This window comes from Neodiprion lecontei, chromosome 5 (assembly GCF_021901455.1).
Source record: "Neodiprion lecontei isolate iyNeoLeco1 chromosome 5, iyNeoLeco1.1, whole genome shotgun sequence".
Lineage (NCBI taxonomy): Eukaryota > Metazoa > Arthropoda > Insecta > Hymenoptera > Diprionidae > Neodiprion > Neodiprion lecontei.
Genome location: NC_060264.1, coordinates 1,281,650 through 1,299,280, shown reverse-complemented (window position 1 = coordinate 1,299,280; position 17,631 = coordinate 1,281,650). Strand labels below are relative to the sequence as shown.

At 42.0% G+C, this 17,631-nt stretch overlaps 1 protein-coding gene across 1 annotated transcript in view; it reads left to right on the top strand.

The window, feature by feature from the left end:
* Positions 1-9,656: 9,656 nt before the first annotated feature.
* The window catches only part of LOC107225437 (protein Tob1), a 120,655-nt gene continuing 112,680 nt past the window's right edge, over positions 9,657-17,631 (top strand). The window contains exon 1 of the mRNA XM_046741319.1: positions 9,657-10,177. The gene's annotated coding sequence lies outside the window, so the exon portion shown is untranslated. The remainder of the gene's footprint in view (positions 10,178-17,631) is intronic.

The following is a 17,631-nucleotide window of genomic DNA, read 5'->3' as shown; positions in this document are numbered from 1 at the left end:
GCAAAATTCTCGAGTTAATGCACTGTAATCAAAGTTTCAGCAAATTCTAGTGTTGAGGCAGCGCAGTTACACTTGCTTTAATTAACGTTTTGCGTTTGCGTTTGCATCTGCGCACGATAATCTGTTGAATCGATGTAGTTAAAAAAAATTAATAAGAGTAGTAGTTTAAAGTAAAAAATTATGAAGATACCCGAAAAAAAAGATTTCATAGCACGATAAAGAATGTCGCGAAGAATGTTGTGTGCAAATTTGAGACAGATAACTTGAAAACTTTTCTTTCGAGAATGTTCATCGTTTTCAAGAACCACGTATAGAAAAAACCGTTGAAAGAAAAGTCTAAAAATGTGTTTTCTGTTCTTTACGAGTGAGTGCTTTGATTAGACATAAAAAAATCAGACCGATTGGCGTAGTTTGACGATCGAAAAAAAGACAAATCGCGAAAATCAGCTATCTTACGACCCGTTACACTAGGATGATCCCTTAAGCTGTAAAAAAAGCACTAAATTACCGTCCATGCTTTTTGCGATTGTGTTCATTTGATCGTGTCGAGAAAAAGCAGGGAGTCAGAAGTGGCGTAATCCCGCAGCAGTTTGGAACGGAAGTGACGGGTGACCCGGAGCCGCGGCGCGCTGGGTGACAATCGGTGTGCCAACTTCCCCGACATTCTCGCTGCACTTGCAGGGTAGGATGGGGTAGGACAGGGCTTCCGTGACCCAGATTCCAACGTTTGGCCGAGTCCCTCCGAGCAGAGGGCACTTCCATTCGCTATCGCGGACCACTACATCGGAATAATGGAGCCTTGATGATTCTTTGACCCAAATGCATGCATGCTTTCCCGAGTAGCGGGGCTGCAAGTGGTCCGCTCTGCCGGAGTGGCTGGGTGTCCGCCCCCAACAACCCTCACCAGCTAGCGGAACTTCCCACGTTTTATTATCTAGGCGTTGGAAGCCAAGGGGACGACGAGCGTTCGCAGACTTGGCTATGGACGCGACCAACCGTCGTTCTTCTTCCTTGCGGAAGGCTCTGCTTCTCATTAATTTACTTTTCATCAGCCCGCGAGACGGGCCCAGCAACGAGGAACGACCGGGAAGCTCGGTTCGGATGACGAGTTGGATAACTGGCTTGATCCCGCGAGGCGTAATGGTGTTTTCTACTCCCCATCCGGCTCAAGTTTGCCAAAGTCTTATCGAGGGCTTTGCCAGGATCTTGGAAACTCCCTGCCTCCGGGAGGTCAGCGTTGTAAGAGCATTATCCGAGCGAGCCGAGTGAAATCTAGGCGTGTATTATATACGTATACAACGAATGACTCGGATGGCGAGAGAATTTCCTCCTAAGGTTTAAGCTCTCCTTCAACCCCTTCGAACATCCACCAGCTCCGTCGCGATTATCAGATAATCGATTTCAAGGTCGTTTCAACGCCGCCGGATTTTCGGCTAGTAAATTAATTCCAACCCGTGGGCTAATCCGAGGGGTGCACAACTCGCTTGATCGTTTATCTGCGAAGAAGGCTTAACGCGTGTTTCGTCCTACGCCTCTCAAATCTTCGAGACTTTTCAGAGGCTCTCTGAAAGTTGAATAACTTTTCCCATATCTCGGGGGTGGAATTTTGAGGGATGAAAACAAAGTCGAGGTGACGGGTGAAAGGAGAACAGAAAAATTCAACCGCTTCAGGACCCGTGAATCCGAACCAAAAACATTCGGTTGTCCACCCTTTCATGTATTCTTCCTATATCTTGATGTTCTGCTCTTTCGTCTCTCTCTCGCTCTCTCTTTCTCCCTCTCAATCCGTCCGCAAAAAAACAAATAAACTTCCGCATCGGAGATAGAATGAGAGGGAGAGAGGGGGACGAGAGTAAGTTTCATTAAATTAGGTTGTCCGCCGGAGAGCTTGATTCGATTAGTTCTCTCGTCCATTTCAAAGAGGCTAACGTCGTTCCTCGCCGTTTCGTCGGCTGCGGTGCCTTATACCTAACTTGGCTTTTCTTTACAAAGCGTCGACGCGAAGAAACTTTCATCCTCGCAGTGGGAGTCGCGAAATCAAGCTTAATGGTGAAATTTGCAATCCGATTAAAGGAGAATCCATTTGAACGCTGTCTGCAAGAACGAAGAGGTACCGACTAGATATCGATTCGTATCGCTGACGGCTGAAGCGGTACAACTCTGTAGACCTTTCAACCCTTACATTTCCACCTAAAATGACTGCCGATAGTCTCAGTCTGTATTAGACATTGATGAGTTCCTCCGCGGCTTGACCACAACAGAAATTTGTCCAATTGTAACTGTGGGAAGTCAAACGTTGAAGAAGATGATTCAAAGGCTGAGTCATTGGCCTCGCTAATTGGAAGATCGAAGACAGCTCGAAACGTGGGACGACGGATTTTTCGCTTTTCATTTGTTCGCGCATTAAAAATGGCGCCTATTCAATGACGGATAGCAGGCATATCGACTCGACAATAACAACCAAGAGGAAAAGTTGGCAATCGTTCGAGCGCGTTTCTTTATTAAGCAACCGCCTCTTGTCGTTACGTTGCAGGGTTGAAATACCTGTCGCCGCACGCCGTTAGAACGTAGAACAGCACCAAGGAGAAGTGGAGTTATTTTGGCAAACAGCAGACAACCGGCCGTGACTCTACTCGGTGATTGATGATCTTCTCTCGGGCGGATTTTCGACCGTTGTTTAAACAAACAGTAATCAACCCCTTAGTCGGTCTGGATTACACGGCTTACCGAGCCGTGACGACGAGCTTAACTTTGAACAACAATCGCCAACCAAAGATGAGGTTTATCGACTCATGCACATTTCAAGGTGGTCCTTGTTTAGGGTGTTGACAAATTTTTTTCGCCCCATCCTCCCCAAATCTAAGATAGTCCGCTTTGTCACTGAAGTTTCTTCTCGTTAGAGTTGAGGTAAAAATTTGAAAAAATTAGGCAATTGTTATTGAAGTATTTAAAGTTAATTTGTGGGGGATTCGTCAACACCCTAAACGAGGAGCACCCTAATGTACATGCACTCTCGTCGTCTGTGGAATATTTCAATGCAGCGTGAAGTTCGTCGGGTCGAATTGCTTGCAGCGACTAATTTTACGCTCTATCACTTTTTATTCACTAGACGGCCGTTGCACAGAAGTATTGACTCTTATTTTCGCGAAGGATTATAAATAGTAGTTGAGCTCGTCGAGTTGGGTGGGTACACATCTACCGTTTGAGATTATTGCCGGTAGAGCGGGTTTTGTTTGAAATCTTCTTCTTGAAAATATTTCAAGTCAGACGCGCTAGCAGGTACGCTTAAAAAGCTCGCTCACGTTAGTATCAGTTGAAATTATAACGGGGAATAAGAAGAAGAGGTATAACACCGCGCTGAATACCTCCGTAAAAAGACGCCTGTGAATATACAAGGCATTCCTCGTCAAATCGACTGCCTCCGATTCACATTTTTATCACGCACTTCAGCTTTCTTCGAAAAATCGAGCTCCGGGTGAATTTACGATGCTTAAGCATTGACAGCCATCGAAGTTTTCCAATTTTATATTTTTCATACTTCAATTTCGGAATTATGTCTTTGTCACAAATTTGTTAATTTCCGTTTGCTCGAAAATTTAGCAATAAATCGGTAATCGAGAAAATTCGGTGGATGAAATGTGAGTGAGTCTTAGGAGATTTAGGTATTCAACTAGCAAGGTGGCACGGAATGCACCATATACAAACGGTTCGCTGAGAAGAATTGCTCTGAAAGAAAAACCTCGCCACTTGCCGAGTAAATCTCCGGTGAAATTTTCGGGTGAAATTTCACCTCGGCAAAATTTTTCAAGATAAAAACAAAGGTAATTGAAAACTTTGAAGTCCCCTTCCAAGGCCTGAAACGTTCTTTTTCCTTTTTCCTTTACCTCTCGATTCTAACGCGAGATCCGCGCGCAGTTCACTCCAGTTTTGAACTTCAATTAATTTCGTTGTAATTACAAACCCGGTTGAATCGGCGCTTTTGTCGTGTTTTTACAAGTTGAACGTTATTTTCTTTTATATATAAATATACGTATCCTTTCTCTCTCTCTCTCTCTTCTTTAAAGTCAAACCGCGGGCGATTCTGTTGGATGGGTTTAAATTACACCCGTTACCTACACCTTTCACTTGTACCTCAAATTTGTTTGTCAACGCGACTATATCCACACGCTGCCATTTCTAGCCGCATCCAGATTAACGTCGGACTCGACGAGTGAATCGAGGGACGGAAAATGCGCGCCTATAATACGAGCCATAAAACATTTAACCGCCATTCCATTTCTTTCTCCCGCAATCGCGAGCGATAAAATTTTAACGGCTATACGGGAGTTCGATTTACTCTGTGCGGTATTGTTAATATTCTTCGATTCAACACGCGGACGCGATCTACAAACGCATGCCATGATATAGTCGTGTTCTTTTCGCCGCGGGATCGACGAACAGGAAAAAAAAATACAGATGAGAGAGGAAGAAGAGAAAAAGAAAATAAATAAACGCGAGAGGCTGGATGAACAGGAACAAAAAGATAAGAATCTCGTTTAAGCACGCCTTTGAGCCGGGATTAAAAATGGCTTCTTTGGAGCTTGCGGCGAAACGCCGTGATGCTAATATCCTCGGCAAAATTTCAGGAATCAAGAGGGGCCGGAGTTTACCGAAACGACTGCAAAAAAAAAAAAAAAAGAAAAAGAAGGAAAAACAAGCATCGCGGGTAGGAGAAGAAAAGCTAACGGACAGTGACCCTAAAGACGAATAACGGGTCCGAAAACGAAAACGCAGAAAGCACACATCTGTCGATTATTCTTCTTTTTTTTTTATTTTCCATACACCCTTTCCGAGACTTCGAATTCCTGTCTTTGAAACGTTCTTTGATAGAAAATTGGTTTCCAACATAAGCGAGGGTATTTTGGTGAACGTTTTTTTTATTCGAAACCGTCTAGATAAGAACCTCATTCATAATTCACGATCGCTGTTCTCATTTGTCGACGTTCACCTCACTTGTCAAATTGTACAGATAGCTGAGCACGCGTATATCTCTAGTATATCAGTCAATGCCTGCAGATGCGAGACGTGAAGGGCCATAAGTTTTCTGTCACGCAGTAAGTATACAAGGTGGGCGTATACGTACGTACGTATTATTAATATGTATGAAAAAAGAAATGGACGAAAACGAGGCTGAAGAATAGCAACGATAAGAAAAAAAAATTGTTACACTCTCGTTTTTAACCGAATTTACTTTGTTCTGTTATTTTTTTTTTTTTTTCCTGCCCCCTTGTTCCACAATGCTGATATTTATTCTTCGCGTTAAAACAACGTACATACATACACACGTATTGTAGGTATATTGCATATACTCACACGTCGACCGATGACAAGGTGAAAAACATGTTCAACTTAACAATTGAACGTTCCTCCGCATCGTCACGCGTTACACAACCTCAACAACGTAGCAGAAACGTTACGTGAATATGTCACGATTGCTACAAGCAGCGGTAAATTTATTTTCTGCCATATTTTTCAGTGACGAGGAGCTTAATGAGCGGGTGAGGTGCAGTTTCGACGGTCTAAAATCATACCGATATTTGGAGTTTTTTTTATTTGTTTATTTATTTTTTTTATTTTCAACGAAAATGAAAACACTCGGAGCAATTTGAGTTCAAGGGCTTTATTATTTATAGTTTCAAGAAGATTTTAGAGTTCTTTAACTGAAATTAATAACAAAATGGTGGCATGACGCGGATATGATCTTAGACCGCCGAAGCTGTACCACCTTAAAGCTTTTAAGTTCTCGTCGTTTTGACAACGTGCAAATTAACGCTTCGGCAACTGATTTTGGTAGGCCTTGAAACGTAATCGCGTTTAGAGGCTGTGTTGGACACGCATATCGGGACTCTAATGTGCAGGGTGCAGATAAATGTCGAGGTATTGAAAATCGCACGTTTGACAATTAATCGATAAGGCGGAGCCGGTCAATTGCGGCCTCCGGCGTTATCGGCTGGTGCTGAAGTGAACAAAGGCTCGACTGAGGAAAAGGAAATTAAAAAAGCGCCGCATCGCGCTCGTCGAATAACGAAACGACTCGTCGTTTGACGACCCATGTATTTATACACCGAGAGAAATTTCAAGCTGCGACAAATACACGGTCCTTCGTTATTTTCGTTACTTATCGTAACCAAAAATTAAAGTTCTAAGTAAAAAGAAAAATGACGATTATTTTTTTATCTGTAACCAGAAAATCTAGTATCTGTTACCAATATTTTTTATTACCGTCACTTTTGCTGTAATATATTCTTGTAACTGTTAATTGCGATAAGTTCACATCGATGGAAAAATAAATTAACGTTCAGACGTCGTTTAGCTAACAAAAATACAACGAGTAAAATGAACTAATTTTCCGTTTCAATTAGGGAGAATACATTATTAGCAACTTTAATTTCACTAAGAATACTTACTTTTATCTCATTTCCTTGCAATTCCAACCTTATATCTAAACAGTTGTTGCAACGATGCGCATTTTTAATATAAAATTGCCCATTAAATATGCCATTAAAAATATCACAAAATGTTTAAATTCAACTACCGTCAGATAAGAGGCGTTGTGTAGGTACATGTTGTACAGTATCTCGGTGATCTTTAATACTCCGAGTAGAATCCGAAGCAACGACTTTAACGACAAGCGTCAACTTCACGGGCTGATATTGTTATAGTCACGGTTGTAGATTTAATCCACGTGTACGTGGTTTCCGATAACCGATCGAACGGCCGATGTTACAGTATGCCGCTTGCGCAATATCTCATCGACGTAACTTGGGATTGGATAAAGTGTAGGTAAATACGCCTCATCGTTCATGCAGACACGTAACCACGTACGGATTTTTCAGTGCAACGGCTAAATCGCTCTCCAAGATTTATTCTACGTGCTTGACTTCTTGACGGTTGAAAAAAAGAAGGAAAAAATGCTGCAAGTACTGTTTATCCAAACAAAAAACAACGAACTTGGCACATACGCGCGTACTTTCTAAAGAAACATTTTATCGTGAAGAAAATGACTCCAACAGCCTTTTTAATTCTCGTCCACTTCGATTAATCGTCTCTAACGCATATCGCTCGGGTCTGTTTGATCTTATCTTGTGTAGAAAAATCGTTCGATTGTGTGTTTCGATGACTGTAATGAATTATCACAACCGCCTTCACATGCTTACTCGCGCTATATGCGCATACTTGGCAAGCGGCCGTTTCGTTCGGCGGTGATAATTCATCGTTCGATCCCTCGGCACCTGTGAGCTGAATTTGAAACCGCTCTCGACGACTGACGGCCGAAGTGACCACGGAGTGCGATATTTTGTTGTGACGAGGGTAAGAGAATGAAGAAAAAAAGAAGAAGATGAAGAAAAAAAAGGAGAATACAAAAATGTAAGATGAATCAGCAGAAGATCGGTCATCTCGAATGAGTGGTTGTTATAATTATAGCGGCTAATTGCCGCCGGTTTAAAAACTGGTATGTACAATACGAAGGTGTCGACAGGACGAAGGTAAATTGCTCCTCGTCCCTTCTCTCTCTTTTTTTTTTTTTTTTTATTACGACTAACTTGACGAATTTTTCGCCTACCTACGCCTCGCTAATTTGTCCTTTCCTAATTTTTTACCCGGTTTCATGTGCTTTTTAACGACCCATAACTGTTACGTTTTAACGAATTGTAATTTAGCCTTGAAGCAGGATCAGCGGTCACCGTTATTACACTAGCAAAAATTCTTCTCTTTACGGCGATTTGGAAATTATGTTCGCATTCTTCTTCCTACACGTTGTATATTAGGGTGGGCCCAAAATAGGAATTTTTTTTTTTATCTACAAACGCACATCAAAATTTCGGTAGAACATCTCAAATAGAATATATCAGCCGAATATGAGCTCTTAATATTGGTACTTAAAGATGCCTATTTAATTTTATCTCCGTTATCAATTTAAATAACACGTACAATTTTTCCATTTTTTTTTTTCACGTATCATTTAAATAGAAAATGAAAAAAATAAAATAGGCATCTCTAAATATTAATATTAAGAGTTCATATTTGCCGGAGATGTACTATTTGAGATGCTATAACGCAATTTTTATTTGTGTTTGAAAAAGAGAAATTTTTTTTTTTTTTTTTTGACACACCCTAAAGTATATTTTACCGATAAAATGATCTACGGTTGTATATGGTCGAGTTTTCGTTGAAATGGGTATATAATGGGTATATGTAAGTATAATACGAATTATTGGTACTGGCAAAGTTCTGATCATCGTTCGCATTTCATCGCGGATTATCACCGCGAATTCCACAAATTCTTCCGCAGCATATTACGCTACGTATACCTGCAGAAACTATTTCAACTACTCAATTCGTGTGGTTTCGGCAATACAGCTGCGCTTTAATGCACTTCGCATTTCTTAAGAATACGATGTACAAAATTCACAGTTTTCTGCAATAACTTCCGAAATAATCAAAACTTGGTTAGTATCGTTAGTGGCTGATTTTGATCATACGCTTTCGAATTTTTTCTCACACTTAAGTAATTTCTTAATTGCTCGGAAAGCTCTCGCGATGTTTGATGAAATCCATCAAATTTCTATCCTTTTTGTAACGTAAAAATGTGTTCGAGTGATTTTCTTTTAAACGGCATCACGACAGCAATATATTGGTTTATAACGAAATATTAAAAAAAAAATACATAGAAATCTACATTTTGTTTATTTTACGAACAAATTCTTCGCCTCGTTTACATTCGGGGCAAAATGTGATAGCTCTTTATTTTTTTCTTGCATGATGTACTTTATTACTGAAAGAAAAAAAGCCGATTCGATTTTGTGGAATTAATCAGGGCAAACGAGACAGTGTCTTAAGTTAAACTTAGAATTTCGTTGGCTGTATAACAATACAGAAATTTGTTTGAACCGATGGACAGCCCCAAATATAGAACTGTTGACGTGTAGTTTCATTTTATAGTCTTGTTTTCACTCTGGATAAAATTGATATTACCAACCTCGTGGCGCGATTCTTCATGCGAAATAAGTGCCTTTTTGTTAGAAATTTTTCGCACTTTCTTCAACTTTTCCGATGTTCGCCAATGTTTAAACAATAATTTTTTGTTAGGAAAACTGCCAGAGCTATTTCTGCGACCCTTAAACAATATGTAACATTTTATATTTATATATTTTCGAAAAAAAATGTCGCCTTTGGGGTGAATTTCACCCCGTGTGGCCGTTGCGCGATTCTACCCAGGTGCGACCCACCAGACTCAAGACTCAAATCATAATCCAGTCAGAACCTTTCCTTCTCAACGAAGTAAATATCGCATGTTTCGCTTTCGAGTAATAAGGGTGTTTCCTCGCCGCACTCCTCGCTGCATATTTAGGGGTTGGTCAGGGGCGTCGAGTGTCGAGTATTCGCGGGGCACCGTCAGGGGGTGCAGATTCAGCTCCCGCGTCCCGGGAGGGTGGATGCAGGGTGGCGTCGGTAGTATCGCGCCGGGATTTGCGCCGTCGTTTCCCGGGCAACGCGCAGTGACGTAACGCGTCCGACGGCGCTGCGTTCGGTACTGTTTTGGTGACGTCACGAGAAATCTACGCCCGCGTTATATAGCCAAGAGGTTTCGCGCGGCGCGCGCTGTTCGCGTCGAGACGTCGAACAGGTTGTATCATCGTCTACGCCGCATAATCCTCGGTCAGCTAGTGCAGCGTGAGCGCCACCCTTACACTCTCCGTAAAAACCGTCACGAAATCAGCTCCATATACCAGTGTGAACCAGACGCCGTCTGAAAGACGTCCCCTCGCGTCTAACCGTCATTTTCGTTGCTGTTCTCGTTATTGTTGTTGTTGTTGTTCACGTGGTACAGCGAACCGAACGCTGCGCGTTGTCCGACAACGGCAAAACAGCTTTATTCGCTTGGCCGGTTTGTAGAGAAGGAAACAAGATCCTTTGTTGTCTCTCTCGTTAAACATCGGAGCAATAACAATCGTTCGATGACCGGTAATTCGTAATCGTAATTTCGTCGTTGAATTACTATCGACGTGCGTATGCGACGATCGGTTTCACTGTAAAATCGTTGTACCGAGGCTCGTTGTTGCATTCGTGATTTGATCCTGCACAGGCTATCCTCCCCCAAGAGAGAAGGACTCCACCGCTGAGCGCCAAGCGATCGGTGAGTAGTCTTTTCTCTCTCTCTGTTTTTGTCGTATGATTTTATGTTCCCGTTTTAATATACGATGATTCTCAACGTATTGTTTATTTATTTATTTAAAGTATAGACGGACAGATTACGTGTCCTTTGAAATATAAACTTGAAATGAACATGTGGCGATAGGCCGTGTGCAAGGAAAAAATAATTGCCAATGTAGAAAAGAAATGCTTAAATAAGTTCAATAAGTAATACAATAAAAATATTCAAAGAGTGGATCAAATACTAATCATGTATTAAATTATTGAACTCTCTTTTACAGTAAATAGATAATTGTCATGTAATTGTCGATTAAAAGGCTTGGTATTATTCACTTTTCTGTACACCTTTCTTTGCCTGTTAAATTACACATATACCATTAAGTAACTAGATTAAGAAAATCACCGTTCAAACGTTTCACCCTGCACGTGATATTCGCGATTGAATTATAATTGCTCACAGCACAGAGCCGGCGTAATTAATTATCCCAGATTATTGTATGCACCCGGATGCACGATTGTGTAAAGATTTATAGGACACGCGATATCGGTTGCGAGGAAACGAAATGGGTTCGAAATGATTGCGAGACAGGTCAACTTTCGCATTACAGTTGGAAGTAACGTGTGCTTAAAATTTCCCCATGAAACGCGCTTTTCCCCATTTCCATTGCAACGCTTCCGAGGAAATGAAATCAGGTATCTGAATAGCTAGGTTCAAAGGACCCCGAAAAAAGCTCATGCATCATCCGAAAGGGATCGGTAAGAAGCCGGGCTTACGCTTTGAAGGCCGGATTTTGCAGGGGAGAAAGGAGTCGTCTTGTTGCTTGAGCCAAAAAGCTTATTTCACTTCCAAATAATGCCGAACGACAAGCCCGTTTTAAATCGGAATTACGGGTTGACCTTGTATCGAAAATCGGGAAACACGGTTGGGAAGTCGTGTCAGAAATCAGATATCGCGGTGAAAAACAGTTCCAGAAATTCACGGAAAAAATCTCACATCATTTGTCTAGCGTCAAATTTTCAGATAATGATTGTTAATCGTAGAATTAATTTTACATTCAAGTCGAATTATTTACTCAGTGTCATTATATTCCGATTTTTTTAACTAACCCAGAAGATTTACAATTAGAATCCTATTGCAATTTCAAAAGCATGTACGTATGGTCAGTGAATCAATTATTATCGAGTACCGACTATCGAGTATAACGTGAAATTATTTAAGCAACGGAAGATCGGATAAAATCAAAAAGTTTATCGGTTATTTTACCGTACGAATCTTCCGTACACGGCGGACAATGGATTGGTTTTTGAGTATTGAAAAAAGGCGCGACAGGGCCAATTTCATCGGGGTAAATGAATTTCAATCTCGGCTTCGGAACGAGGCGCTGAATCGCGGGTTCCATTTTATAACGAGAACGCTTCGGTCGTTTAGACTTGGAGCCACTGCTGCACGTAGGTGAAACTGTACCGAACTGAGTATATATATATGTATATATTGGATAGCTATATGTGTTCAGAGTGGAACTGCATAGCCAGGAAGTGTCTAGATTCGAGCCTGAGTTCTCTTCTCTGGTGCAGAGCAGCGGGTGTTTCGTTGTTCGTTCGTTGACGGGATATTCGAGAACAAAAGCTGTCGCAAGCAGTTTCACTGATTACTTCCGCGAGAGAGAGAGAGAGTGAAAGAGAGAGAGAATGAGAGCTCCGAAATAATGATACGTTTTAATTCAAATCTTGATGAAATCGCCGGCTGTCCGGGTTCCTTCCATCCCTCGTCTCCTTTTCCTGCACCCTCGGTGAACTGGAACTCCGGATAAATTTTCACCTTCCCGTATTTTCGGTTTCGTGGAACGCAGCTTTGGCGGTCAGGTGAGGAGATCCGTCGTTTGCCTCGTGCGAATCCAAAATGTCGCAAGGTAAAACGTGGATTCGAAGATACGTTTCCAACGGTTAATAGGGGCGGTAACGCAACGCGATGTCTTGTGCTTTTCAAGTCAATACGACGGGGTTGATATATGCGCGCAATTCGCACAGCAAAGTGGGATAGACGGAAAGTTAGCGGGACGGAGAAAAAGCATCGGAACGAAATTCTTGCGAGGAGCGTGTGCAGCGGCTAGAACTTTTCCCATTCCGATAACAAGTGCGAAACAACCATATTTTTGAAACCACGATGTGTACGGTCTACGCCGTTACCCTAATTCCGCAATATTGCCTTGAACTTTCCGTCATTTCCGGCCAACGGAAGCCACCAAACTGAGTTTAATACCGAACTTAGACTGGGAACGCGGTTCGCTATTCATCACAGTCCCAGCCACACCGTGTTGTCGTTTAAATTTCTGGATCCAGCAGGTTTCGGTCTAAGAGAGAGGATGCATTCATCTCAAAACTTTGTGCGGTTGTCAACGAACGACGGGTAATTATTATACAACAAAACCCGGTCAACGTGTCGAGTTTATTCGGTGTAAACGTCATTTCAAACTCTTTTCATCCCGGGTCTTTCGGCACTTCATTTGTCGAAGGTACTTTTGTTTGACGAGAGAACCGTGATAAAATGGAACCGAGAAAGTACGCCACGCGTTTGTACACGCATACATTCAACGATTGGTCGCAGGGTTGAACTACTCGAGCTCAAAGATGTGAGGAATGCTTGATGATTAATCCGGGAGTAAAAAAGAGATGAAATACGAAAGGGTCGGTCAATGGGAGCAAAAAACGTTTTGTTAACACACGGTTAAAACGACTTCAAGCACACTGTTTGCGGGCACTACACAACTACTCCAGCCGAGGTTGTTGCTGTAGGTTGAAAATATTCTCCGGGAATCTCATCAGACCCATGCATACTACCACTACACACGTCCGTATAATACAGTCTGCAAGCAAGGTTCTTCGAGGTTCATTAAAACTTTAACGCAAGCATCTTATTTACGAAGCAGCATGCGAGAACTTGTCTCCAGCTCTTGGGACAACCCCATTCCTTCCAAGCGACACTTTCGCGCGAGTTTCCCACGTCGCAAGTCAAGTTATCACAGAAAGTACCACATAACTCACTGTTTCGGTGGTTTGGAATTAATATCGTGTACTAAGTTTAACCAAATATTAGGGAAAATGCACCGTGTCTCATCGTCAACTGTTTTCCATGCATCTTCTAATCACTGATCGATGTATTTCGGACTTTCCGTGGTAAAGGTTGATCGAAGTACGAGAACATAGTTACGCCACGGTAGCGAACCGAGTGAGGTTTACCATTGTAGCATTGTTAAAGTCGAGGAGGTAACTGCTCAATGTGTTAGTTCCCCGATCGTCACGTATTTCACAACCATTTCATACAATTGTATACCTTTCCAGACTAGGTATTTCCCGCAAATTTCATACCGTTTTATCAGTGGTTACCCATCAGTTAGAATATTTTCTCGCCACCGTCGATAGTCTCTCTTCTATAAAAACAGGTTAATCCAAACGAAGCGGTGAAATCTTCTCCCTGCTTCACTCCGAACGTCAACCCAGATTAGCCAGAGAGTCTGACCTGGAAGAGATGGTGATTTATTACAGCTAGTGACCTTCGATGTTGGCGGATAATCCCAGCGAGTCGTTGCTAAAGTTTCGAGGTTAAATCGATTCGACGTTGATATCGGGACGCAGTAAGCTCATGGTGTCTGGTTTCAAGTTATGGATTGCGGTGTCACCGAAACGGTAGTTAAAGGTGAGCCGTGCAGCTGTCCGGGTTTTGTAAGGGAATACGGAGATGAGAAGCTCTCGGCCTCTCAGGCCATTCCTGGACTCCGAACATCTTTGAGAGCTTCGTTGATGCCAAATAGGGAAAACAGGGGATGAAGCTACCGGGAGTAACGGCCAAAATGGCGGTCTCAAGCCTCGGCCTGCGGGTAATGTCGATATTTATTGCGCATGCGACTCCACTATACCTACATGTCATGTTCCGTGTGTACGCGCCTGCTGTTCTCACCTTACAGTTTTCGATTATCAATTTTCGATCGACCTCGGTTGTAGAAGCGTATAATCGTAACTCGAAGCGGGGTTGGAAGCATTCTCACCGGGTGAACACTGCGCCTCAACTATTCCTGTAAAAACTTTATCCGGAATTTGTAGGTTTTTACTTTCGTCAGTTATGTTATACTACACCACACCCATAAAATCGTCGATGTTTATTTGCCCCGTTGACGAATAACATTGCGTCTGTTAATGGTTCTAGTTTTATTCTACAGTTTTTGACTCGCGAATTTCTTTCACTCTGTCTCTTAAGTCTTACTCTTAAGTTCGTAACTCACGTACACTGTCCGTAATCATGGAACAACTGTTTGTAATGGTCCGCGTTTGGTCTAATATTGCGATAGATGTAAAATTAACTATCCAACTGTCTAGCTGCACAACTGTCTAACTATATAACTATCCAAGTATACGACTATCCAACTACAGCAAAGTATCTAACTATATATCTATCTATCTATCTATCTCATTGTCTAACTATGTAACTATTTCTCTCTATTTTTCTTCGTCGCATAACTGACCGTTCATTCTCTCATGCCTTGTTCTTTCGGCCAACTTCTCTCCGTGCGAAATAACCGGTCTGCTGAACCGTTTAAAGAGAATTACCGCAGGATATTTCTTGGGCTTACGTTGAAAGCACGTTGAAAATTTCTCAAAAGCGGGATGCAATACGGTTTGCTTAATGCGGCTGCAGCTCGGCATTCCTCCCGCATCAAAGGAACTCCTATCCTCTTCTGCACGCTGGATAATCTTCATCCCGAGGCGCATTCTCAAAGCGCAACCATAGCTGCTCACCCGGATGCAGCTTCGCATCTCGTGCAGATACTTGCAGTTTCTGCATACGTAGATTATAGCTGTATGAGGATGAATAAGGCTAGTTCGGATTCGGTGGAGCTTACGAGGGATGAAAGCTCGAGGTATCTAATTCCCCCCGTGATCTTTCTGATGCGCGAATCATGTTCACCCGTCATTTTACGGATGATCAATTCTCATCCCAATCTGTATTACACCTTATACCAGGCACTCTGAATTTTTCACAGTCGCGATGCTTTTAAATCGGGGCGAGTGTTGTGTTTTTCTTTTCTTTATTCACCCGGGACGGAAACCAACCCCCCAAATAATTATCTCGCTTGATTTTCCTCCCTTGTGTAAGTTTTCCATGTAATGAATGGTCGGTACACCTCGTCGTCCGCAAGCTTTAACTACACAAGGTCACAGTGCCGACTCCCAAAACCTAGTTTATCGCCGCCCACGGCTGCTGTTGTTATTTTACCTCCTCGGTGATTCTAGATCTAAGATTTACGATCGATTTTTATGGATCTTGAAGGTCGCAAACGCAGCTGGCGCGACGGAAGCGGGATTAAAAGCTTTAACGAGCCTTGATTTATCCGAGGAAACGCGAGTTTTTTCATACTCACGTAATTCATTATTGTCTACAACATGTTTTCAAGATGATCGTGGATAATTTCAGGAAATCCGATTCATCCCCATGAACGTAGTAACAATACTTCAACTATAAAGAGGTGATTCTCTAACTCTATGAGCAGTTCTACAATTTGACACGCAGGCATGGCTTTCGGGTGAACTTGAAGCGTACTTTTCCTCTCTTAAGGCAGCGCGAGTCGGTTCTAATCCCTGTAACTCGAGGGGTTCAAATTCCGACACGTCGAGTACACCCTCCTCCACGTTCACCCTTCCAGAAGTCGGGAATCTCGAGTGTTCGGTCTGCAAGGTTGGGGTTCGTATCACAACGCAGAAGGCGCCCCTGGCCGTGGTGTGGCAGCAAATAGCTTAACCTTGACCTTTACTGCCCCTAGCGAGGTTGTATTTAAAGCCGGGGGAAGGTGGCGGCGGTTGCCGCTCCTCTCTCTCTCTCTCTCTCTCTCTCTCCTCTCTCTCCCTCCCGCTTTCTTGCCCCTATTCCATCGATCCCATCCGGGTCGATTCTCGACTTACAGACTTGTTTATAATACGTCAGAATTTTAACACATGTATACCTTCGTGCAATATTATATGTAGAATTTTAGATAAACAGCAGGTGCTTTGTCAAAATTGCGTTTCAAATGCATTGTTTTTTATTTTTCTCTTGCCAATGTTTCTTGAAATGCAGTGTTATTTCAGTTCGATGAAAACAAAAAATTGAAAATAACCCCGCGTTTATATTGTAATATGTATACACGGGCGAAAGTGAGAGGATCGTAATACAATAAAGGACGGCCTTGTCGCTGGTAATTTCGCTTGAAACACATCAGGCAGCTTGTTTCCCTTTGTCGCCGCTCGGCTGCGGTATACGCTCGTTGAAATACCTTTGAAAATTCGTGTATCATCACAGAATATTAACTTTCGAATACCGTGCCTTACTCGACGCGAAACGTTGCGACGGGGGGAGAAAATAAAGAGTCATCCGTAAAAACTGTGCCACGAACTTTCTTCATCGGATTACAATTACGATGATTTTTCAATCATAAATAATGCTTCGGTACGGTAATTTGCTCGTTTTCGTATCGATGAAGCACAAAAATTATAGATGATTTTTTTCGCTGATACTTTTTTCTGATCCAAAGCGTCCCTCTCGTGTAGAATAATACAGGTACCTATAATTTCTCTGACTATGTTAGTAGCCGGATGTGCGCTGTTGACATTCAGTGCTTAAACATTTTTTTCTACATCGCAAGAGACGTTTTTCGTCTTCGTGAGGTTTGGTTAAATTTTTTTAAACTTTGTAGTTCAGTCATGTTTTCGTTTCTACACACTTTCGAAGCGACGGTACACATCTTGAAACGAATTTCAGTCACGAGACGAACTCTGCACCCCGTTATATCGTAAACCTTGAACTTGCCACCCTTAACCTTTCGTGTTTTACCTCTAACCTTTCGTATCACTCCGGAGCATGTAAATATGCACACTGCCAGCTGCAGCTGTGGGTGTTTCACGGTTAAAAGTATATCGTCATTTCTATTTCTGGTTTTATAGAAGGGAAATGTTACACTAAAAAAAAACCAGTACTTGAATCCAATGAAATAATTTACTCCCATAGTCCTCGAAAGACATTTCAGTATTTGAAATTATTAAATTATTCACTTCTAGCAAGAAAACTTTGTTTGAAATAGAATTATTTATATTGGAACAATCGATTAGTTTTTTTTGAATTGATAAATTATCTGCTATAGATTATTGAAATACATATCGTCTTCGATCCAATTATTGTACTTTTTAGGTATGAATTTTTAAAACTCGGCTTAACTCGGTAGAGTCACGAGAAATCGAGCGTTTGAGTCGCACATTATTGTGCGGATGACAACTTTTGTAACAAGATGGTATTCTCCGGTTTTTGGGGTCGCTGACTAAATATCTGAAATCAGATTTTGAAAATTCAAGATGGTGGGTCCAATATGGTCGACAAAACTTTATAACTTGATCGACTATGGTCAAAAAACTCCA